This window comes from Dendropsophus ebraccatus, chromosome 3, assembly GCF_027789765.1.
Source record: "Dendropsophus ebraccatus isolate aDenEbr1 chromosome 3, aDenEbr1.pat, whole genome shotgun sequence".
NCBI classification, from domain to species: Eukaryota; Metazoa; Chordata; class Amphibia; order Anura; family Hylidae; genus Dendropsophus; species Dendropsophus ebraccatus.
Window position 1 is genome coordinate 136,326,680 of NC_091456.1, and position 25,919 is coordinate 136,352,598.

The 25,919-nt window shown below is 41.3% G+C and overlaps 1 protein-coding gene across 4 annotated transcripts in view; it reads left to right on the forward strand.

Annotated features, from left to right (window-relative positions):
• The window catches only part of PDE4D (phosphodiesterase 4D), a 968,497-nt gene that overhangs the window by 152,232 nt on the left and 790,346 nt on the right, over positions 1-25,919 (forward strand). The gene's annotated exons all lie outside the window — the stretch shown is intronic.

Here is a 25,919-nt window from a genome sequence, read left to right on the forward strand (position 1 = left end):
ATGGTCGTTATTTTAAGGCCAAAACAATGGCCGTAGAATTACTATCGTACGGGCTAGTCGTGAAACTACGGCCTTTGTTTAATTTTGATTCCTAGCATGATTGTAAACTGGATGAAACAGGTCATTTACTTTAAATACTGCGCCCAGCCCAAAAAAACACTCCGAAATTTTTTTACATCAAAATCAAGTTAAATTTGGCAGATATAAGTTTAACATACGTGGCCGCATTGAAATCCATGGCCGTTGTTGCAGTATTAACGGCCGGAAATAATTGACATGTTCATTTTTCACGGGGCCGTATAAACAACAGCCGTTATCTGATACGTAGTGTGAATTCAACGGCCGTAGTTACATTGCATTGCAGTCATTATAGGGAACCTCAAAACAACGGCCGTAGTTTTGCGGCGCGGACAACGGCCGTTATTTTACGTATTGTGAACATAGCCTTATACTGCATGGAATTATGGTGACTTTTGTATCATGTTTCAAATGTATGTTTGTAGGTGTTCTATGTAATAGTTTTCTTGAATTAAAAGGTTTGTACCGTAACGGTTCAAAAGATAAGAAATCTGATAGATTTTCTATTTTCTGTTTTGGAGATTGCAGCAGGGAGGTAGAGGAAATTACATGCTGGTTCAAACAGTAAACAGACATGAGAGGGAAGCTCATACAGGCGATAGATATTAGTACATGCCTATAGATAAAATTTTCTTTGCACCATACCAAATGTAAAGCAAGAATAAAAAATGCTTTTCATAGGTGTATACAGCCATTGATAACTTATTTTAAAGGGATACTCTGGAGAAAATAAATTACTGTCAAATCAACTGGTGTGAGAAAGTTATACAGATTTGTAAATTATTTCTATTTAAAAATATCAAGTTTTCCCATACTTATCAGCTGCTGTGTGTTCTCTGCAGCCACCTTTGTCCATGACAGGTATTAGTTGATTCCCATAGAAAACCTGTCCTGCGTTGGTCAGTTCCTGTCATGGACAGAGGTGGCAGCAGAGAGGACTGTGTCAAAATGAAAATAATACACCACTTTCTGCAGGACATACAGCAGCTAATAAGTACTGGAAGACTTGAGTTTTTTATATTGAAGTAATTTACAAATATGTATAACTTTCTGGCACTAGTTGATTTAAAAACAATTATTTTCTCCGGAGGACTCCTTTAAGCTGTACAATGGATGTGATTCTATTTCAATAATATAGTAATGACATAGGAGAGAAAGTTATGATTCTGGTCGTGAATGTCAACACTACCAAGGAAAAATATAGCACACTAAAGCTATATATATATATATATATATATATATATATATATATACTGTATATTCTCTCACACGCACCCTTGGCTCAGCGGAGCACACATGTATTCTGAATGGAAGGTGGGAATAATACGACTGTCAGGATCTTATTTCCCTGAAATCAAAAGGATTTGGTAGTTGAAACAACATTCTTGATCATTCTCTTCCCCAACATTTACTATTGGCGAGAATTTGGAGACCACTATATTAAATGGTTGGCTGGTCTTGGTGTATGGTCAGTTTAAGCCTAAAATGGCATGGGTTGTATTTGAATAGAGATGGCAGATACGGCACATTTATTATGGCTGTCATTCCTGATGAAATAGTTTTAAATTACTGTTTGTGAGAAACTTTTCTCCATCACTTTAGTTTGTAAAACTTGGAGTTTTTGAATATTCCCAGATGAATATTTAGAGTAAAATCAGAGGATAATGATCTTTGCCGACTTATGACCCGGAATAGTCAATGTTTTTCTCCGGTGAATATTCTCCAGTCTCTCTTTCTGCCGGCTTCACCGCAATCAATATCTTATCTGTTTAATTACTTTAGTATAAAGATCCCAGGCTGCTCAATGTGTTTATCTGTCTTCTGTGTGACACAGTATACAAATTAGATAAGCTCCCACTATTGTTTCTCTGTGATCCATTGAATTGGACTCCATTTACAGTTGTTTTAGGTTAAGATAATAGAAATATAATCCTGAACAACAGAGACTGGTTTTAACTCTACGATGTATAAAGTGACCGTTTCCCTGTCTTCAGAGTTTTACAGTGAGTCAAAAGAAAAAACAGCTCACTTAATACAAGAGACAATATTTCCTATTTCATCCCATATATAGTTAACAGGTCCTGGTAGTTGATTTACTAGATTTACTAGCTATTGTGATCTCATCCTTATTCTCTCTGTACCTTACCTTGCATAATATCCCTCTCTGTTCTCGTCTTGTCCTCTCATAACATGGTGTCCAGAATTTCCCTGGAGGCTGCCCCTATTCTTGAAATTCCTACAACAGTTCTTTGGCTTTTTTTTACACCATACAAACCATTAGTGAATGTGTCAGCTGCTATTCAGGTTCCAACCTGCTGACACTGTTATATAGCTGTTAGGTCAAGGAGACACATGATGCCCTTCTCTCTCTTTGCTTCCAGAACAGAAAAATGCTTTTATTATCAGTATCATAGAGGTATTCCAAGCCCCTGTGCTGAGGGCTGTAATGCCTCCTCGCTCCCCCTTTCATTCCTTGCACTGCTTGACAGTCAGCTGGAAGCCAAACCCTAACTGTCAATCAAGCAGAGTAAAGATTGGGAGGGGGAGCAAGGAGGCTTTACAGCCCCCAACACTGGAGAACACCTCTAATACAGTTTGCATTGGAGAATAAAAGCATTTTGCTACATTCTGGAAGCACAGATGGACATATGAAATGTACTATGTGTCAACTTGACCTAACAGCTATCTAACAGTGTCAGCAGTTTGGAAGCAGAATTGCAGCTGAGAGAAATTACATTTAAGGGTAGCTTCACACATAACATATTCACAGCGAATTTCTTGCCGTGAATTTGCCGTTAAATCCATTACGCATAGTTGCCCATTTAGTTCAATGGGCTGACATACTCGCAGCGGGATTGTCATCCCGCTGTGAGTATGTTAAACTCAGCGCCATTAACTCCTATAGCCCAGGAACATACTGTACTGGGTCCCCGCTCCAACTTGCTTCGTGAGCTCCCAGCATCTCCCGAAGGTCAGCCAGTCAGTGTGCTGTGGCAAGGCAGTGCACTGATGGCTGACTGCCGGAGCCCCCAAAGCAAGCAGGAGCGGGGACCCGGTACAGTATGTTCCGAAGCTGTGAGGGGTAATGGCTCTGAGTTTCACATGCTCGCAGCGAGATGACAATCCCGATGCGAGTATGTCAGCCCATTGAAGTGAATGTGCAAGTATCTTCAGTGGAATTCGATGCAAATTCACAGAGAGAAACTGCACTGCACATAGGTTACGTGTGAAACTACCCTAAAAGCAACCTGAAACCAAATTTCTCCAGAAAAGTTTACACATGCAATAACAATGACTCCATTACAGACTATAAACAGCTGTCTATATTCCTTGTATAGCTTTTGGCTCCCAGTATTACAAATACTAGGAAATTTTCAGTCTGTTACGGTATGTGCACACTGAGTAATTGTGATGAAAACTCAGTTGCGGGATTCTAAACTCGCACCTGCTCGCAGACTGCGGCGGGCGCGCACGTCTCCGCCCGTGTCATAGACTCCATTCTATGCAAGGGTGGATTCTTTTGTCCGTCCAAAGAATGATCAAGTCTATTCTTTGGATGGAGGGCGGAATCCACCCATGCATAGAATGGAGTGTACGACACGGGTGGAGACGCCCATGCCCGCCGCAGTCTGTGAGCGGGCGCGAACTGAGAACTCCGCAACTGAGTTTCCGTGACAATTACTCAGTGTTCACATACCCTTAGTTTGTTTGATCTGTTACTCTAGATCAGCTGCTTTTGACTGCTCAATAGAGCTGAGTGGATCTGCCAATGTTCATTTTAGTAGTATTCTGTCAGATTTAAATTTTACTGGTGAGTTGAATTCATACTCTATGCTGTATGTCTCATAGCCTATGGCTATATCCATGCTTTCCAGGACTTCCTAGGGCGGCATCCAACTTTTACAGACATAGGGAATCAAATGGCAAGCCTTTGGGTTTTGCACACATTGAAAAAAATTTTTTTTTGTTAACTTTTATCCTTTTGTAAAGAAAATCAAAGAAAACCTCTTACCCCCTCAGTGTACCCTGTATATGGAGTTAATTCAATTGCATTATACAAATACTTTGGATTAGAATATTTTGTGATGACTTTTTAGCAGAATCAATAAAGCTAGAAAACAAAAACTACGGATAAGCATTTTCGCCCTAAGTTATTTCTGAAATTTTGAAGCTATTCCTCAGCTTTCCTTCCAGCCATGTAAATGCACCTCACCTTCCATCAGCAATAGGTTTTGTTACTTACATTGATGAATAAAAGTCTAGCATGCTGTGAAGCAATCTGTATCCGACTTTGCTCTTGCTTTTGGCTTCTCTGTGTCAATAGGTGAGAAGTAGGAGGGGAAATTCACAGTGGGAAGTTAGAAAGGTAATTTTCCACGCTGAGATATCTGCCTTCCTAATTTCAGCTTGGTACCATATTACAGAATTAAAGGTTTTTACCCTGCATTCTGCAGCTGTGAGAATTGCTGGTCCATTTCCAGCTACGAGATACGCAAAGATTATATACCAACAGCTGTGCTCACTCTATACCTGACGATGACACATAGACTATGGCTGCAAGGTAATGCACAGTCTTGGAACAAATGTCAAACGATTTAAAGCTTTTGGGGATCATTCATTTTCTTTAGGTAAGGCAGCAGTTTTATATCCTCATATATCTGCACACCTGCACTACAGACTTGTTTGCATTGCCGTTTTGCTTTACACTCTGGAAATGCTTTTAGCTAGAGGATTAATGCAGTGGAAAAGCAGTTAAGTCATTTGACACTCACTAAGGCTGGCAGGGCCATGCTTAGCCACCCAAGAAAAATTGTCTTCCCGGTGCCAGTTCTTTGATATCTCCGAGTGTAAGCTCTTTATTTTGACGTGTGCTTTGAATTAAAGAATTAGGTTTGAAATAAAGACCAAAACCCCAGGGGACAAACTGTAGCGGAGATCACCAAATATGAACAAAGCAGTATATTAAAGGGATTTTAAAATTGTTTTATTGCATATTATACAGAGACATACTACTGTTTGGCTATAAGGGTTGTCCTCATAGGTGACTTAAGGCCCTATTCCACGGAACGATTATCGTTCATAAACTCGCTCAAACGACCGCTCGTTAACGATAATCGTTCCGTTGAATTGATGAAAACGATCGAACGACTCGAGCAAAATGGTCGTTGAATCGTTCTCAAAGGTTTTTCAACATGTCGAAAAAAAATCGTTTGTCTTCCAACGATAATTCGCTAATCGTTTTGTTGAATTAGAAATCGTTAAATCGTTCGTAAAATGTGTCTAAAAACTTCTATTCCCCGCCTACATTATCATCCCAGCGAACGTTTTAACGATCATGTAACGACCGCAAAATAATCGTTATCGTTCACATTACCACTAGATTGAATGTGTAATCGTTCGCAAAAAATAGTCGTTTATTGATCGTTAACGAGCGGTCGTTTGAGCGAGTTTATGAACGATAATCGTTCCGTGGAATAGGGCCATTAGTGTTACCTTTCTGCCTTAGGTCAAGCACAAGTTGCTTGAATTGAGTCACTATGTCAGGGATGGGGAACCTTTAGTATCTGCAATACTACAATTCCCATCTTTAGCTTTCCCTGTCCAGGCATGATAGGAACTGTGGTTTTGTAGGGCCAAAGGTTCGCCATTCCTGCAGTAGGTAGACTCCTGACCATCACGCTCATAGGAGCTCATTAGACATCAAATTTCAAATATAGTATTTTCTAATCATCTCAAGCAGCTTCCACTGGATTGGGAATTGAGTCTATGGGAATGTGTTTATCCCCTACAGCACAGATGTTAGATGAGGAGGTCTGGCTTGCAATTTGCATTCCAATTCAATTCAAAGATGTTCAATGAAGTTAACAAGGTTATCCAGGCTTTTAAAATTGATGGCCTGTCTTCAGGAGAGGCTATCAATAATAGATTGGTATGGGTCCAATTCTTAGTAACCCAGTTGTTTGAAGAAGACATAGTGCTGCTGCCTCTTTATTGTCTACATCGGCTTTCACAATGTTTGTACTAGCATACAATGTATTTCTCATAATGCCTGTGCCTGGTATGATAGTTGTGTGTCATTCACACAGAAGAACATCCCCAAACCTAAAGGTCTGGCGGGTTTAGGCGACAAAAGTATAAGATGTATGGGGACCTGTAACTTATAGCCGCCACTATGACTTCTATTAGGAAACATTCTCTGTGCATCCAGGAAAAAAAAAAAAAAAAGATTATTTCAAGAGATTACCATACATTTAAGCACAATTCGTCAAGTGTGTGTCTAGCATTGTGCATGGTGATATAATAGTATCCATACACATCTGAGGAACGTTGCCAATTTTAGCAAGACTTAATGATAATCTGTGCATGGGGATGTTGCACTCTTACCTGATGGCACATTTCGGAGGAAAGAAAGATTGTGCATAGACAGCACCAGAGGAGTGTTGACAGGAATAGATGTCTGCTGAGCATGCATTTGGCCTACAGCATAAAGCCAATGTACCATTAGGCATTTTTTTACAGTAGCAGGATGACAAAGGTGCAGGGATCCCAACGACGCGGTCCTTTGTTTGAAACACCACCCGGTTCCTGTGCTCGGTGCCATTCTTTGGTCATGCACCAGCCTGGCTCTACGCACTGGGGACGGGCCCGCCGCCCTTCAGTGGGTCCATATCCCCTCCCTTCTGCAACGTGGCTCCATTAGAATCCATGGGGCCTTGTCACAGAAGGTGATATCATCACACTAGGGGCGGCGGGCCTACCACCCAGTGCATAGAGCCGTGTCACAGATGGGAGGGATATCATCACTCAGCGGGCTCTGTCCCATTGCATAGAGCTACCAGGATCCCATAAGCTGCGTAAGTTTATCTATGTAAAATAACAGACTGTTCTGCAAAAATCTTAAACAGTTTGAATGTTCTCACCTTTAAATTGTAAAAGGCAATGATCACCTTATGTAGGAGAAGACACAACAATTAGCGCTATACCTAAATGTCACATTATATTTCATATTTAAGAACTGGAGCTTTCTGCCATCTATTACATCCACTATAATAGTACAGAATTCTTAGAATGTGTAAAATTCACAACTCCAACTCTTTAATAAGTGAATACTCGAGGACACTTAGAATAGTAATGTGGAGCTTATTATTGAATGGTTCTAAAGTTCAGTGTAAGATTAGCATGCGGTGACTCACCAGCCAGGTGTTACCTTTGTATGGCAAGAGGGAAATGTCTCATTCTTTGGAAAAAGCTATTACTTTTAGGGAATAAGACATAGCAAGCAGAATGAAGAACATGAAAACTTCTTGCATGTGATGCTAGTTGATCAAGTACCTATTATGCACAACCCATGGACCAGAGCTGGACTGCCCATCTGGCAAGTCGGGCAAATGCCAGATGGGCCAGTGTGCTAAGTGGCCAGACAATAAACAGCTGTATTTTCCCTAGCCCAGCACCTGCACTTCATAACATAGTAAGGGCTGTATTACATGGCCCCAGTGGCTTTATGAAATCAACCTTTGAGATTGGTGCTTGCTTACTGAGCCCATACACAGCATAAATTTTTCAAAATTTCTAGGATACTAGCCATTTCTTCGAGGTTCCTTGCTTAGTCTGGCCTCTCCCCATTAACCTGTCTGGTACGAATGACCCTGACAGGAGTACAACTCCCACCAGCTTAGCTCATTGGATCACCAAGGTACAGAATAGGGGACAAGTATGAGCTTGAGGGGGGTCTGACCTCCATGCCCCCTGCAGACCTCTAGTTCAGCGCCTTGGCTCCTTTGTTATGATTGCAGCTTTGGGTCAGCTGATGACTCGCAGCTCCATTTATTCTCCATGGACACTGTGTTGCTTCGAATCGATGACAAGTTACAGCTTTGTAAATTCTATGCTAATCTACCGCTGCTACAGCTCCCGCCGCTCTCTGCACAAAGAATTGACATGTCAATTCTTAGAGCAGAGAAAGATGCACGCGGAGGTGCAAGAGCTCTCCCATAGAGAAGCAGTGTCACACTGAGGCAGGCGAATTCTGCCACATTTCCTCAGTGTGAACATACTCTAAAGGTCTATTCAATTTAGATAACAATGATTTTTTCAAAAGCAAAGGTTTCCCACAGCATCCAGGATGAAAATAGTTTGTTTATTCACACATCAGGGTACACAAAAAATGCAACGTTTCGGCCTACTGGCCTTTGTCAAGCATACCAGTCGGCCGAAAAGTAGCATTTTTTGTGTACCCTGATGTGTGAATAAACACACTATTTTCATCCTGGATGCTGTGGGAAACCTTTGCTTTTGAAGTTCTTAGTGCTCATACCTAGGATTGTGAGCATACCTGCGTGCATCCTTCTTTCTATTGCTGGCCATTATCGGAGAATCTCCAAGGTGCTGTTGGAGTTCTTTTGTTTTTCAACAATGATTGTTTGTCTGACAGTTATCTCTCCTATTCCCCCATGCAGATGAATGTTCGACATGGTTGAATATTCCTGCGTTCTCTATAAGGAGGGTACTGTAGATATTGCTCTGTACTCAATTAATAATACACAAATTCGTAAATGATGTCAATTTATTTTTCACAGCAAACAAAAAAATGACCATATGGTCTATCCAGGCCTTCCTCAGACACTGTATGCTGTTGTGGAAAGTATGGTTTTTTGATGCAGTTTATTTCTATGTCAAAACATTCATTGACTAAACTTGCTGTTATGGTCCCATAGGCCGGGTGGACACTGAGAATGAAGTTAACGTTCTTACTCATCCTCAGCGCAAATCCAGTAAATTTTCACTATTCAATATGCAAAGTAGCCAGTTTGGTGCACTGGGGTGAGACTACCACCTGTGGGGTCACTGCAGAAGGACCACTCAATATTCATGAGGAGGATGGGCTGGAGGGGCATATGGGCTGGCGGGGTAGATGCACCTAGTTTGCATATTAAGTAAAGTGAATGTTTTCTGTAAACAGCACTAAGGATGAAGGTAAGAAAATGACCTTCATTCTCAGCATCCCTAGCCCTAGGGGAACAGAACAGCAGGTTAGAGTCTTCTAATCTGCTGTTATTTTCCCTTTAAAGTATCATAATTCTGGACAATGAATCCGTCATGGAAAATAAATGATGTATTACGTCACCTAAAATGTGATAGTGTAGGGCCAGGAGGATAGAGCAGTCACTGTCACAGTGTTGAGTGGTGACCAGAGAATACTCCTTTCACATGGTTATCCTTCAAGCAGATTTAAAGACTCTGCAATTTCAGTCTCATTTTTAAGTTCTTTTCATGTCTCAATCTCCTGAAAATGTCATTGCACATAAATTGTGCCTTGAGGCTCTCAGTTCCCGGTCTGTCATGTGAAATATTCTTGTGTATACAAAGGCTAATATAGGATTTAAATATAAAATTTAAATCTTAACAAACCAAATAAGGCCAGGCAATATGAGATGACACTGAAAGGGATTTTCAAGCAATAACTGCAAAGCTTATTTTTCTACACGTCACTGAGATTTAGTGTGTTTGTAGACCCAATACGGCAGGCAATTTCACTGCCCTTGCTTTTTTAGATTCCGCTTTCATTATATACCTCTCCAGAAATGTGCTTAAAAACTTTAAACAAACCACTGCATAAGACAAGGAGGAAATTGAATTGAAATATTCAGAAAAATATGTCACAAAGTCATCAGGGGGAAAAAAATAAATAAAATAATAATAATAATTATATAATTTTATATATATATATATATATATATCTCACAGACAACAGTGTGAAATACTTCTTCAGTATGTATGAGCACAGTGATGTGTATTAGATGTGCCTTATGATGTTGTATGTTATGATGTTAAGGTTGGCTACTTTTGACAGCTTTTCCTATTCCCTATTATTGCACATAGAGTTAGTCCTCTGCTTTAAGGAGCCACTAGTACCCAATGATATTAAGAGGCAACCATCAATATTATTAAGTATTTATACCATCATCTACATAAACAAATGAGCTTGGGTAGAGTGGTGGAGGAAGAAAAGCTTTCAAACCAAGACAACCTTTTAAATTAGGGACAGACAAAAAAACTGAACAGCAACCTAAAGTGCAACAGCAACCTAAAGGTGCAAGTGCTTACCGTATATACTCCTCCCAGCATACACACAATAAAAACCTGCTCTATAGATATTAAAAATGAGGATCTTAGCAAACTATTTGATCAAACAGAGTGTACCATGTCACCACGTTAGGGTGTCCTCAGAGATATGGTCCCTACTCTAGCATTCTCACAATAGCAATGGCCTCTCCTGAGCTAAATAAGCCTACAACTGGGCAGATAGGAGCCAAATCAGAGGCATAGGGGTGCTGCCAAGTTTTGCTTTTTAACCTATTAAATTAGGTTTAGATGTCCTCCAGTTTTAATGAATTCTAAGATGCTAGAATATTTGCAGTTACAGATGGTGCAGATGAGTAGTTGTACAGCAGTGGAATGGAGAACCTCCATCATGACAGCCAGAAAGGTTCTGGGCACCTTTCACCATTCTTGGTCCTAGCTGAGGCTCTAGCTAACTAGCACTGTAGTGACTGAGGGGTTTCTAAGTTTTTAAATGCAGGACTAGCAGGTGTTTCGGTATCACTGCAGGACTTTTTGCATGGGGCCGGAATGATATGCTAGCTTTCCCTGGATCCTACAAACACTTTGTGAAATGTATAGTTGACCACTTTCCATAATGTGTTATGCAGCTGAACAGAGACTGGGACCCTAGAGGCACTGTGGGCCCTGACACTTTCCTGGGTAAGCCCGGTACTGACACCGGCCCTGCCAAATACTAACAAACATATTATATGGGATAGCAGCTTAAGACCCCCTACACCATCAGGATGTCTGCAAACAGAACCAGTCCACCCCCAAACCTTCTTAGTGTTAGAGAGTTCTAAGAAATTGAAGACAATTCTTTATAAATTATTACTGCAACAGTAGCAATCTGTATGCCCCCATGTACCCTGCCCAAGAGTACTTTGTGTTACAGCTCATGTAGCGTTACACAACAGTCACAGAGTCTTTTCCACTTTACTGATGTATTTCTATGGCTACTATTAATTATACTGTAACATTCCTACTATGTTAATCCGGAATCCCATTTCTCTTGCTAGCCTTGAGCCTACACACCTGCACTAGATGACTCATCCTGTCGCTGATTGCCTCTCTGATAAACACTGACCAATCTACTGAATCTCCGACATACATTTCTGCTAAATTGTTATCTAAGGAGCCAAACAAATACCGCTGATGTGGAAGAAATATTGTGCTCTGCTATAATTCAACATTTTTTTTTACTGTTAGAAATCATTCATTACATAAATTGGATTTTGGTCTTACCAGTTCTCCTTCTTGCACTATTATTTACCCAGCATCTACAATCATTTAGAATTGTCACCCTATAATCTAATAGCGCAACACACATTAAAGGGGTAGTTTTCTTTCAAATCAACTGGTCCCAGCAAGTGCCAGAAATTTGTAGTTTACTTCTATCACAAAAAATCTCAAGTCTTCCAGTACTTATATCAAAAAGGAAAATCCCGGCACTCGCCAAATTCTGCAAAGTGATTTATTGGTGCATGTACAGACAGGCGGATAAAGGACGCGTTTCGGCGTAAAGCCTTTCTCAACAAGCCTAACAAAAGCTAAACGTATCACAAATTTATACATATGATAGGCGCTCAAATTTGGCGTCACTACAGCTGAAAACAATGAAGTAACTCCAACGTCATCAGAGTAAGTCCGGACCGAAGATCAGCTGAGCAGCCACGTGTCCCAAGAATTTGTAAACATAGAAGTCAGCTGATCGCTGTAGTAGAGTAGAGTGTCATCAGATCAGCTGCGTAGACACGTGTCCCAAAGATTGTAAACAGCGAAGTCAGCTGATCGCTGTATAATCTAGTGAAGTGATGCTGTATAAGCTGAACAGAAGTAAAGAGATGAACGGGAAATGTAGCTCAGCGGTCGATCCGTAATATACTAGGTAAATACATCATATAAATATAAATATAAATATAAATATAAATAGTGTGAACAGTATGTGAACTATAACCTATACATATAAGCTAAAAACAGTCAGACAAAATACAGATTAAATATACAACATACAAAATGATACAAATAATCAGTGAAAACATAGTTAGTAATCTTGTATCACATAAATAGCTTACATTAACCCTCTACTGTCTCGTTATTTTCATTATTTTCCAAGAGGCCTATCTAGAAAAGAGAACATAGGAATTAGCTAGAAGATACAAAAGTGATTACAACTACAAGAACAAATAAATAAATAAATACATAAATACATAGATAGATGACTCCATACAGCCTAAGTGAATGTAGTTAGATCATAATCTCTGTTGAGACCCATAGGCTCCAGGGTTTGGAGCGTGTGGATCCAAAACGCTTCTCTGCGCTGCAATAGTTTCTTAATATTGCCACCCCGTCTTGGTATCTGTACTTTTTCAATGACTTGGTAACGTAGCTGGGCAATATTATGATGTGCCTCTTTAAAATGATGAGGTATCGGTAAGAGCCAGTTACCGCATCTGATAGTAGATTTATGTTTCGAAATTCTATTTTTTATGGACTGAATAGTCTCACCGACATAGAGTTTGCCACAAGGGCATATGATAATATAAATTACATTTCTACTATCACAAGTAAACTGGCCCTTGATCTGATAGCTCTTACCCGTCAAAGGATGGCTGAACGTACTACCCTTTTGGACATCGGAGATCGGAGTGCCGACCCCTTTCCAGTTTATTCCAGTACTTATAGGCTGCTGTATGTCCTGAAGGAAGTGGTGTAGTCTCTCCAGTCTGACACAGTGTTCTCTGCTGACACCTCTGTCCATGATAGGAACTGTCCAGAGGATAGGCAGATCCCCACAGAAAACCTTTCCTGCTCTTTAGACTGGAAAGAATACCACTTCCTGCAGGCCATAAAGCAGCTAAGTACTGGAGGACTTGACATTTTTAAATAGAAGTAAATAACAAATCTCTTGCACTTTCTGGCTCCAGTTGATTTAAAAGAAAAAAATGGGAACTTCCCCTTTGAGGCTGTTGTTATCCATCCTTTTGGCTGTAACCTCTAACAACTACTTCTTCAGTTACAATCCTTTTTTTTTTTTTTAAAATGTAACTTTATTTAAACTATTAAACTATATGAATATCCAACACATAATCACAAGTAAAAACAGATACAAAACACATCACATTTCTTAATCCAATAAAACAAAAGCCTACTATTATTCCTTTAAAACCTCCCCCCCCCCCACCCCTGTCCGCTGTATGAAGATGGGAAAAAAAACAACCCCCCTTAACTATAATAATGTCTCTCATAAAGGGTCACACATCTCTCCAATTCCACAACCTTGGGTGCCTCACTTGCTATCCATTTTCTAAAGGGCCTATTACACGGGTCGTTAAGAGGAGCAAACGAGCGCTCTCAGCGCTCGTTTGCTCCTCGTTCCCTGCTTGCTGCCGCCGATATTCAACGCGGCTGCAGCCAGCGAGTGAGTGCGGGAGGGGGCGGCGGGGAGCTGCGGGGGGGGCTGCCCGGCTGATCGCTGATCATCCGGGCAGCCCATAGGATATAGCAGCGTCTGCTGCCGACGCTCCTATTCAACGGAGTGACGGCAGCAGATCGCTGCTATATCAGTCGCTTGTTTTTCAACATGTTGAAAAACAAGCGACTGCAACGATCAGCCGACATGAACGATGTCGGCTGATCGTTGCACTCTATTCCACGGGACGATTATAGTCCGTAGCGGCCGATATCGGCAGAATAACCGTTCAGTGGAATAGGGCCTTAACTAACACCAGCCTGGCATAAAAGATTAATCTTAAAATAACTTTAACACCTTCTCTTCTAGTCTCAATGCCTGCCGTATCTTTCTAGACGTTGTTGAGCTTAAAGGCCCTATTCCACGGAACGATTATCGTCCGTATTCGGCCGATATCGGCCGCTACGGACGATTATCGTCCCGTGGAATAGAGTGCAACGATCAGCCGACATCGTTCATGTCGGCTGATCGTTGCAGTCGCTTGTTTTTCAACATGTTGAAAAACAAGCGACTGATATAGCAGCGATCTGCTGCCATTGCTCCGTTGAATAGGAGCGTCGGCAGCAGACGCTGCTATATCCTACGGGCTGCCCGGACGATCTAGCGATCACCCGGGCAGCCCCCCCACAGCTCCCCGTCGCCCCCTCCCGCACTCACCCACTCGCTGCAGTCGCGCTGAATAGCGGCGGCAGCGAGCGGGGAACGAGGAGCAAACAAGCGCTGAGAGCGCTTGTTTGCTCCTCTGACGACCCGTGTAATAGGCCCTTAAGGCAAGACCACCACATGTGAAGTTGTGTGGCTACTTGACCACAACCTTTCCAGTAGAGGGGTGAGTAGTTAAGAGACATATGTTTTAGACTGGTTGGTGTTAGGGCCCTATTCCACCGGACGATTATCGTTTGCATAATCATTAACGATTAACGATCTCAAACGACCGCTATTGCGAAAGACCTAAAAACTTTCACTCATTTCCATGGAACGATAATCATTACTTATGATTGTAATTGTGATTTACAGATAATCTGAACGATAATCGTCCGGTGGAATAGGGCCCTTAGGTACCATCTCATTTGTATTTTCCTCCTGAGTTCTAAGTGGTTTATACATTGGGAGGTCACCTAACAGACACGGGCACTCAGTTCACACTCACATGTCATTAAATATTCTCTTTTCAAGAAGAAAAAACAATTAACACAATTTGGCCATACTGAGTCCAACTATGTCCATGACAAGAGATAGAAGAAATGCCTTTAATACTAAAATTCCGCTCCTTCATGTTAATTGTCGTCCCCCAAAGTAGCTAACAGTTAAATCAATTATATTTTTACAGCTTCTTCCAAGCTGTGATCTACTCGTATTTCCTCTGAAAATGATTTAATAATCCACTTGCCAACGTCCTTTCAAACTACAGTCTTATTTTGTGCAGGTTCGCGTATTAATCAGTTTATAGCACCTTTAACATCCTATTTTTTTCTTCATTTATTTTATTTGGACACATTCATTCTGCCATTTCGGCTCCTTTTCAGAGCAGTTTACTTCTTTATGCTCATGTCCTTCTTCAGAAATGTAATTGACCCTGTCAGCTTCAATTATAGTCTAGCTGCACTCAAAAATTAGCTACATCTGTCCAGTGCTAATTTAATTTTTGCAAGACTTCCCTGTCAGATCATGCATAAAATCTTCGAGGCACCAAACATCATGTTTTTGTAAGAGCTATGCAAATTTTTGTGATTATGTGAAAGATTAATTAAACTGGGAGCCTTAATATTTGAATATGTGCTTTATAATTCTAACTAAGGAAAATGGAAATTTAGGAAGTGCAAAAAATCTTAGCAATTCCTTAATACTTTGGCGACAATGAATATTGGAAATGAGCGTCAAAGCATTCAGTGCATATTGTAATACTCAGTGAATTTACAGAATCATGGACTCCGGCTTTAGATAGGAGTCCCTGCCTCTGTGTGTATTTTCTGTGGCAGCCTATGCTTAGTGAAGGTCACCGAAGAAAATACATATAAGAGCATTAACTCTTGTTTAACAGTAGCTCAAGCAAAACGGCGATGGAGTGTGAGGTGGGGACCATGATTCTGAGACACTAGGTATTATTATACTAGCTTTTGTGCATCTACTTAAGCAATGTGGTCTATGATTTGTTCAGCATACTGATAGTATGATATCTTGTTGCACTTTATTACATGCCTTTATGCTGTAGAAATGAATCTGTAAACCTGTAATGATGCACTAGAACTTTATATTGTCAGGATTTGTCTCAGTAACATGCCCCCCGCCCCCCCCCCCCCCCCCCCCCCCCCCCCCCCCCCCCCCCCCCCCGGTCTCGTTTTTATGTTGTTTTGTTCTGATAGTATTTAATAAAGATTTTCATATTTTTCTACTTTTGGTAGCAAATTTGTGATAATTTCATATGTTTATGGATGGATTTTAAATAACAAAACGTGGTGTTGGTATAGCATGGTAGATTGTTTTGTATTGTTTTTTTTTTCCTTTTGATCTTTTGTTGTAGGCTACCCTATCCCCTCCCTCCGTTATTGTCAGGGAGGGACTGTCATAGTGGTTGGGGAAAGCCCTTGTCAGGGCTGGGCACCCCAAACGGCAGGGAAAGAGTACAGTGAGTAGAGATGAGCAAACATCTCGCGATAGTCAAGAAAATCTCATCATCCGTTTTCTGTAAGTTTGGGCGCAATTTCCATTTTGGCGCCAATCAACATGCAGGAGACTCTTTGGTACATCCTGCGATCACGGGGGACTCATACATGTCGATAGCAGCGATTGGTTGGCCAGATCAGATGACCCTGCCATATAAAAAGCGCGCCCGCCGAGGCTCACGTGCATGCTGGAAGAGAATAGGGACAGAGCTGCCGCTTGTCATTGAGAGGGTTACGGAGGGAATTAGCATTCCAGTAGGCAGGAAATACTAGACAAAGAACCCAACAGCCCTTTTAAGGGCTTAAAATCTTTATTTTTTTGTATTACTACAGAGTGCTTACTGGAACTTGCAGCGAAGCTACCACGATTTCAGCAGCACACTGTGGTGATCGGCTGCTGGCAGAAAGGGGACATTAGGTGTTGCATACAGACCCCTAAGAAGTCCTCAGTACTATTATATTATTTTGTGGCTGGTGCTGCTGCTGCTGTACATTGTATTGCTGTGATTTGTAGTACAGCTGCATAGAACCTCACTGCTCATTGTCCTGTGTAACAGGTGGCATAGACCATATATGACCACCACATACACACAGACTATACGACAGAATCCAAAAAACTAGTGTGAACAGTATATATATAACAGTATATGATCTAATTTCTTAGTGCTGCCATATCGAATCTCACTGCTAATTGCCCTGTGTAAGAGGGTGGCATCCATCTTTAAAGAAAGTGCGGATGACCGACGGACTGTAGTGTGCAACGTGTGCCACGCCAGGATCAGCAGGGGAGACACCACTACCAGCCTAACCACCACCAGCATGCGCAGGCATGAGTGCTGAACACCCCACTCAGTGGAACCAAGGCCTGGAACCAAGGCCGTTCAGTGACTGCAAGTCACACCCATGCTTCTTCCCCTGTGTCACGTGCTGGCTGCAAGGTCCACCTAACCACGGACACGTGGACAAGTGCTGGCGGGCAGGGACACTATATCTCCCTGACGACACATTGGGTCAACTTGGTGGAGGCTGGGACAGAGTCTGACCCTGGTTCTGCTCATGTGCTGCACACACCGAGGATTATGGGGCCTACCTGGGTCGCGGTCTCTCATGATTTTTATATCTCTTTCTCAGTAGTTATCTGACAAAGGTCTGCCCTCCTCTGCAGACATGTCACATGTTAAACTTTTACCTAAGTCAGGTAAGGACTAAAGATGAGCGAGTAGTGAAATATTCAACTTTCAAGAATTCGAATCGAGTAGGCACCGAGATTCGACTATTCAAACGAATATTCGATCCCATTAAAGTCTATGGGAAAAAAATTCTCGGCACTTGGAAATCCAAATTCGACCACTTGGAGGTCACCAAGTCCCCCATGAAACCTCCCTAAACGATGCCAACACCTCCGGAATGACACTGTGACATCAAGGGAGCATGCCTGGGTGCACCCAACACCCCAAAATCGCAGTATAATGCCACTCTCCGCAGTTGCGAAGGAAAAATATTTGCAAACACTTTACGAATGTTTAAGGCAATGTTCACACATTTCCTTCGTATTTTGTGTGCAGCGTTACATACATGATTCCAATGTGTGTCCGTAGAGCGTCACGTTATTCGTGCGTATCACGCATTACGCTGTACGAACGCTAGGACGCAGCAGAGCAGAGATTAGGCAACTGCCACTATAGGTATCACGTGCCTTTTACTGGGCAACTGGCACAATAGGTATCACTTGCCTTTTACTGGGCAACTGGCACAATAGGTATCACTTGCCTTTTACTGGGCAACTGGCACAATAGGTATCCCTTGCCTTTTACTGGGCAACTGGCACAATAGGTATCACTTGCCTTTTACTGGGCAACTGGCACAATAGGTATCACTTGCCTTTTACTGGGCAACTGGCACAATAGGTATCACTTGCCTTTTACTGGGCAACAGGCACAATAGTGTCACTTGCCTTTTACTGGGCAACTGGCACAATAAGGTATCACGTGCCTTTTTACTGGCCAACTGGTACAATATATATAACGTTTACAAACCAGGGACACTATAAGTCTATAAGTCACTTGTACACACAAGGTACTGGAATAAATACAGCTGCTGATGCTGCTGATGCTGTTATATCATCTATGTCTTAGCACTGAGAAGTGCTTTGGATTCAAAGATGACCTTTTTCGCTGAATCTTAGCCCTGAAAAGGACTTTTGTGTTCAGTACCAATCCTGCCTAACCAAAACGATACTAAACGCTCCCTGCTCGAAGATCTCTCCCTGGCTAGGTTGAAAACGCATCTGCGGTCGAGAGGCGGCAGTCAATTATTAAATATTCGAGGTCACGGGGTTCAGCCATCCAATGAGGGTAGACGCTGTTTTCACGCTGCATGCGCATTCCCAGGGTCCCTCACGGACTCACTGCATGGTGATTGGATTAAAAAAAGCGCCAAGTGCGATGGGAGGGCTTTCGAATGTTTCCCGCGTATTTGTCACACTACTCTATTTAATTTGAATCTTTCGAATACCGCAATATTTGATCGAATACCATCTCGATAGAATCGTATTGGCTCATTTCTAGTAAGGACTATTATGAGGATCATATTGTCCTATTTCACTTATAAGTGTGGAAAACAAACTGATTTTCAAAATAATGGCGGACAGGTTGTCAGACATCATGCCATCCTGTACCTCTACCGAGCAAGTGGGTTTTATTCGCAACCGCTCGGCAGTCACTAATATCCGTACTGTCCTCAAGGTGCTCGATAGGGTATGTCTCCTCCCCCAGCCAGGGGAACAGCCAACACTAATCACACTAGATGCCGAAAAAGGCATTTGATAACGTGTGGTGGCCTTGGCTGGAAAAGGTGTTAGACACCATAGGTATTGTATTTTGTATTCTTGTTTTGTTTATGGATTCTGTTTTTGCGTATATGCCTATTGTCTGGCTTGATAGGCTGATATCCTACCATCTGATGGACCTAAAGCCTTGTTAAGGTGGAAACTAGTCCGCTTACTAGTCCACTAGTCCACTATTGCTTTTGGGCAGATGCCACTTAAATAAAATGTCCTGTTTTTCCTAATTACTCTACCCCCTACAGATGATTCCTTTACTTATAAGACACTCTGACACCACCTCCTTAACGTCTACGCTTTCTAAATTAATTTAGGCTGGTAAGAAACCATGGATATTACTAGCTAAACTTTTTTTGTCCAAAGAGCTTAGAGGTGTGAATTTTCCAAACATAAGGGGATACAACGAGGCATGTCTTTTCCGACATGTGCTAGATTGGCAACACAACACCTGCATACATTCCAATACACCCCTTGAAGGGCAGCCGTTTGCTCCGTGGAACTCGATAGCAGTTCTTCATGGCCCTCTCTTTGCACTGCCACAAACAGTCAAATTATCGGTCATAGTCAGAGACATGGTCCTGTCCTGGAAGCAAATCCGCCCTGCCTACAAAAGATCTTTCAAGTGCTCCAAACATTTCCCGTTATGGAATGCACCTGATTTTGCGCCTGGCTCTTATAGCCAGCTATTAGCCAACTGGAAAAGTGGCGGTGCGAAAGTATTGGGGGATCTGCTCCATCTCACGGAACGTGGTTGGCTGATTATGGCTGAGATATCTAGTACCTTTAATATCCCTGCCACTGACTTCTTATCCTACCAAAAAAATAAATCTTACTTCCACTCTAGACTCACTGACATAGCGTCAGAAGGCCCCCCCTTAACTACTTAACTTAAATAGAGGTAACTCTATTTCACTTTTATACAAAATGTATTCCCTCTCCTGACCCCGAACCCCAAATCCACCTTCGGAAAATATTGGAATCTGACCTTACAGAACCTGCAAATGTCTAAACATATTTTAATAGGGCTGCAGGCCTTCCGTAAGCAGATCGCGAACGACCAATGAAGAGAGCTTATCAACAAGGCAATATGTGCGTTTACGTTTCCGCCTTCAGTTCTGCTTCTGGAACGCAAAGCAGTCTGTCCTAAATATTCAACCCCTAAGACAGATTTTTTTCATGGAATGTGGTCTTGCCCGCGTTTGGAATCCTATTGGAGGGAGGGATGTCATCTTATACAGGAGCTAACCCCTTATGCCTCTACATTATCTCCGATAGAGACTCTCTTCATGTTGGCTTACTCAAGGAGGGGGATGAAGAGTCTTACCGATATCTCCCACTTTTTGTACACAATATCTTGATAGTCGCAAGTGATGTATAATGACGGAATGGATACGCCTGTCCCCTTAAACCTTAACACATGCAATTACTAAATTACAGGACCCATTTTTATGTAGAGCGCAGGTTGGCTCTGAGATCCAAAGACACTCTCACAGGTCCCTTTTTCCACAAATGGAAACCTTTCTTTTCTAAATATATCCCTACAACTGAGCTAACCTCCATAGTCCGACCTTTTACCCAATCCGCATGGTACTTGACTGAGGACTTGAAGGGATCCTTGAGAATCCTTAAAATAAAGGGCTCCTTTGGACTCCTTCGAGTCATCTATGATCTCCAGCTGACAGGATGTGGATGTATTGACCTCTGTAATATAGCAGATCCACATACAGGTAATCTGGTGGAACACCACAACCCTCACCTATGCTGATGTATATGCTCCAGGTACCAGGACACCGGACTTATTTTTGTATTATTGTTTTGTTTATGGCTTTTTTTTTTTCAATATATGCCTATAGTCTGGCTTGATAGGCTTATATCCTACCATATGATGAACTTAAAGCCTTGGGAAGGCGGAAACTAGTCCACTAACAAGATAACATACTATTAGTGATGAGTTCGCAGTCATGGCCTCAGATTCCTTGACATGATGGCTACTGATTTGCACACTAGATGTGCTGTTTTGTCTCTTTTATTAGCGGATGGACTTTGCTGGACTGCCCTTCCAAAAACTGTTGTTTTACTGTGAAGTTATGTGTACCGCACTGAAGCGCGGTATCCCCCTTCCTTTTCTTCTATTCAGACTGATTTGCAGCCTGATTTTTGTTGTTATTTTTGTTAAACTGAAAAAAACTATCGCCGTGCCCGCTAATACAGTAATCAGATGCAGCTGTCAAAGATGACAGCTGCATCTGATTACCGGATGCAGCACTTCCCTGGTGTCTAGTGCGGTGGAAAATGGCGCTGATCCCAGCTCGGCACTCGGATGCTTTGGGCTGCAGCAGCCGAAAGCATCCGAGTGCCAATCTCATTGATCTTTGCTGTATAACTATACAGCAAAGATCTCAATGAGAGATCAATGCACTTATGCTAGAAGTCCCCCAGGGGGAATAACCCTCACCCCAGGGAGAATAACCCCAGGGGGGCTTCTAGTATAAGTGTAAAAAAAAAAAAAAAGTGTTATTAGTAAAAAGCCCCCTCCCCTACTAAAAGTCTGAATCACCCCCCTTTTCCCATGTTTTAAATAAAAGTAAATAAATATATAAATAAAGAAAGAAAGAAATAAACATGTTTGGTATCGCCGCGTACGTAATCGCCCGAACTATTAATTAATCACATTCCTGATCTCGCGCAAAAAAAATCCTAAAGTGCAAAATTGCGCATTTTTGGTCGCATCAAATCCAGAAAAAATGTAATAAAAAGCGATCAAAAAGTCATATATGTGTAATCAAGGTACCGATAGAAAGAACACATCATGGCGCAAAAAATGACATCTCACAAAGCCCCATAGACCAAAGGATAAAAGCGTTATAAGCCTGGGAATGGAGCGATTTTAAGGAACATATATTTGTTAACAATGGTTTGAATTTTTTACAGGCCAACAGATAAAAGAAAAGTTATACATGTTATAAATCGTTGTATTCGTAACAACTTGAGGAACATGAATAACAAGTCAGTTTTACCCCAGGGCGAATGGCCTAAAAACAAAAAAACCCTAAATAAATAAAATGCGTTTTTTTTGTTCAATTTCACCCCACTTTGAATTTTTTCCTGCTTTCACAGTGTGCTTTATGCAAAAATTCAGCCTGTCATTGCAAAGTACAATTACCGATGCAAAAAATAAGGGTTCATGTGGGTCTCTAGATGGAAAAATGTAAGTGCTATGGCCTTTTAAACACAAGGAGGAAAAAACGAAAACGCAAAAACAAAATTTGGCTCCGTCCTTAAGGGGTAAAAAAAAAAAAAAGTAGTTTTGTGGAGTCATTTTACTCAAATTTCTTAGTTTTCTAAATGAGTGGATTTACACTGTGTGCACAGTGTTCTCCGCTATCACACCTTCAGTGGTCCCTGCAGAATCGTATACACACATGTCCATTGTGTTATGTAACCTGTATGTTGCCTAGTTTAAGTTTCAGTATGTTCTCCTTATGTATAATTATCCCCGGTAATTTGTTACATAAACTATTCAAAGAAAACTGCATTAAAAAGCATTATAGCGTAGTCAGTAGAACAAAGTGTGAAACTCATTCCTCTCTGAAACGTAACTCCAGCAATAAAACTGGCCTCCCCTACTTCTTCACGGAGCTGAGATATGAGAGAAAACTCTTAGGTCTCATAATAAGTCATGAAGAATACGTTGATCAAAAGGTCATCAAGATCAGTATTTATGCATCTTTTTAAAAATACTTTAAAATATTTTTTTTTTGTAATGTCCTGATTTTATAGAGATCACTTTTCAGTCTGTGCTGTGTACACTGAGGGCAGGGTCATTGGGTTTATAGTAAGACCTCTATTATAAGGATGAAGGCAGATAATAAAGGATCCATCATCGATAATAGATGATGAAGACGGCCCAGCTCTTAAATTGACTGATAATGGATCTGCTAAAAGCTTAGGCGACATTAGAAGAATCTATGTTGCCCATATTTCAGGAATGATTTCATGAAAAGTACATGAAACTTTACATGTATTTTTCATATGTGCAGCAGGAAATTCTTCAATAGGGTGCGCTGAATACATGAAAATTACATCAAAAATGAATTTCCATTTTACATGTACTATTTCAGGCACTGAGGTGAAGCCTTCCTCTTTGCTATGACATAGTGCCGGTCAAAGGGCACTGAACAGGCTGGCACTTTTTTATCAGATGCTAGGAGCAAAAGGAAAGTAGGGAAGTAGAAGCAAGGGAAAAAAAAGGGTTATAATAAGCACTATGGGGGAGATTTATCAAACTGGTATAAAGTAGAATCGTCTTAGCTCCCCCTAGCTACCAATCAGATTCCACCTTTATTCCTCACAGATTTAAAAAAAAAATAAAAAAAATAAAAAAATTAAAAGTGGAATCTGACTGATTGGTTGTTAGGGGCAACTGAGACAATTCTTCTTTACACCAGTTTGATAAATCTCCCCCTATGCTCCTAAAATGAAAGAAAAGTCTTAAAGAGTACCTATCACCACAAACCACTGTTGACATTGTCAGACATGTAAATGGAAGAAGGTCAAACAGCATCTGTGGTGAAAAAAGTCCAATTTATTTATATATAAGTGTACAGAGTAACATTTTGACTCTTAGGTCTTTATCAGCTTGTCCTCGGGCATGTCAAAAGTTATTGATCACAGCGGGTCTCATAGCTGAGACTTAGGGCTCTATTACACCAACAGATTATCACCTGACAGATTTTTGTAAGCCAAAGCCAGGAATGGATTTGAAAAGAGGAAAATCTCAGTCTTTCCTTTATTACCTGTTCTCTGTTGGGGCTATGTTCACACTGCGTATGATTCCGTCCGTAGTGCGAACAGCGAATATAAGCACGTAGTTTTGAGGTTGATGCGTTCGCTTGAAAGTATACTATATACGCCCGCACAATGCACACTACGTATGAGCTTACGGCCGGATCGTATGCGGCGCCGTGAAAAATGAACAAGACCATTGTTTGAGGACGGAAATGTTGAAACTCACGGCCGTGGATTTCCATGCGGTCCCGTACGAAGTTCTGTGTGGTTTACGGGGCTGGGCGAAGATTTCCAAGTAAATGACCTGCCTCAGATCGCTTCGAAAAAAGCTAGGGAAGCATAACTGTACTACGGGCGTGTGTTCGCGGTTCGTACGCATCCGGCCGCATGTCGATTTTTCCCACGCCCGTAGTTTCAGCCGCACATGTACGGCGGCGTACGAACTGCAGACAGAATCGTACGCAGTGTGAACATAGCCTTATAGTGCATTCCTGGCTTTGGCTCAAAGAAATCTGTTAGATAATCTGTTGGTGTAATAGGGCCCTTACTCTGATCAGAAGATATACTGTAGCTGCGGAGAGATCGCAGCAGAACAATCCGCTCCCTGGCCAGCCGCTCATTCTGTCAGTATAAGTCAATGTAAGGGCCCTATTACACAAACAGGTTATCTGAAATATTTTTTTGAGCCAAAGCCAGAAATGGACTATAAACAGAAAACAGGTCATAAAGGAAAGACTGAGATTCCTCCTATTTTCAAATCCATTCCTGGCTTTGGCTTAAAAAAATCTGTCAGATAATCTGTTGGTGTAATAGGGCCCTTAGTCTATGAGCAAATATTGAAAGGATGAATGGCTGGCCCGGGGAGAAAATCACACTGCTGTGATCTCTCCATGGCTATATCTTCTGATGAGAGTAGGTTTCAGCAGTGAGACCCAACTTTTGACATTTATGATGACATTTCAAAAGTGTAGTGACATTGCCCATTTAACTTACCATGTATGAACAGTGCAGATCCTCTATGGGGTATACAGGTTTCTCTCTCCTGCACCGAGCACATGGTACGCCCCACCTCCACTTCTTGTAATCTGTCTTGTGGAGACTCCTACTAAAGGCAGATTTCTCTTAACAGTCAGTGGGCAGCAGATTGCAGAGACACCTAGTGGCTAATAGCTGTTTTTCTGGGGTGAAGGGTCAACTTTTGAGAATAATTAGATTGACAAAAACCAAAGTGAAGAATCACATACTGTAGAACATCAAATGGATGGTTATTTGTTTGAAGTGACAAAACATAATAAATAATCCCTGACTCTGACACTGCAGATGATCCTTAGGTCTCTGCCACTCACCTCTTACTGGTGACATGTTGACATGCATCGAATGCCTGTTAAATCAACAACTGGCCGCATCGTTGACCCATCTCAGACAATTATTGGCTGAGCAGGCTGCTTCTTTATGTTGACGCTTCAGGTAAATAGAAGGAACCAGTGGACCATTATAACCACAGTGGCAGGGGATTGGGCAGATGAGAATGTATTATTTTTTTTATTTTTAAGGCATCATCATACATTTAAATTTCCTAGAAAACTCCTTTCATATGTTGTTTTTATGTTTTGTTTACATCAGGATCTAAAGGGCAAATAACAAAGTGCAATATCAGAAAGCATATAGTACATCCACTCTCAACAAGGCTTAATTGACATACAGAGTAGAATTTTTACTATTATAATTTTAATTATTATTATTATCACATTTCATTTGTATGTTTGCATTTCAAAAGATGATGTATTGTAGTTTGAGGATAATTGTATAATTGTTACCGATTCTGGAAAGACCAAAATCATTTGCTTTTAAACAGTCAAAAAGTGCTTTTTGGAGATAATAGTACTTACCAATTGGAAAAAAAAAAAGAAAAGAAAAATTATATATTATTTAGAAATTTTAAAGCAGCTCTAGTAATTGGACTATGGGTCAA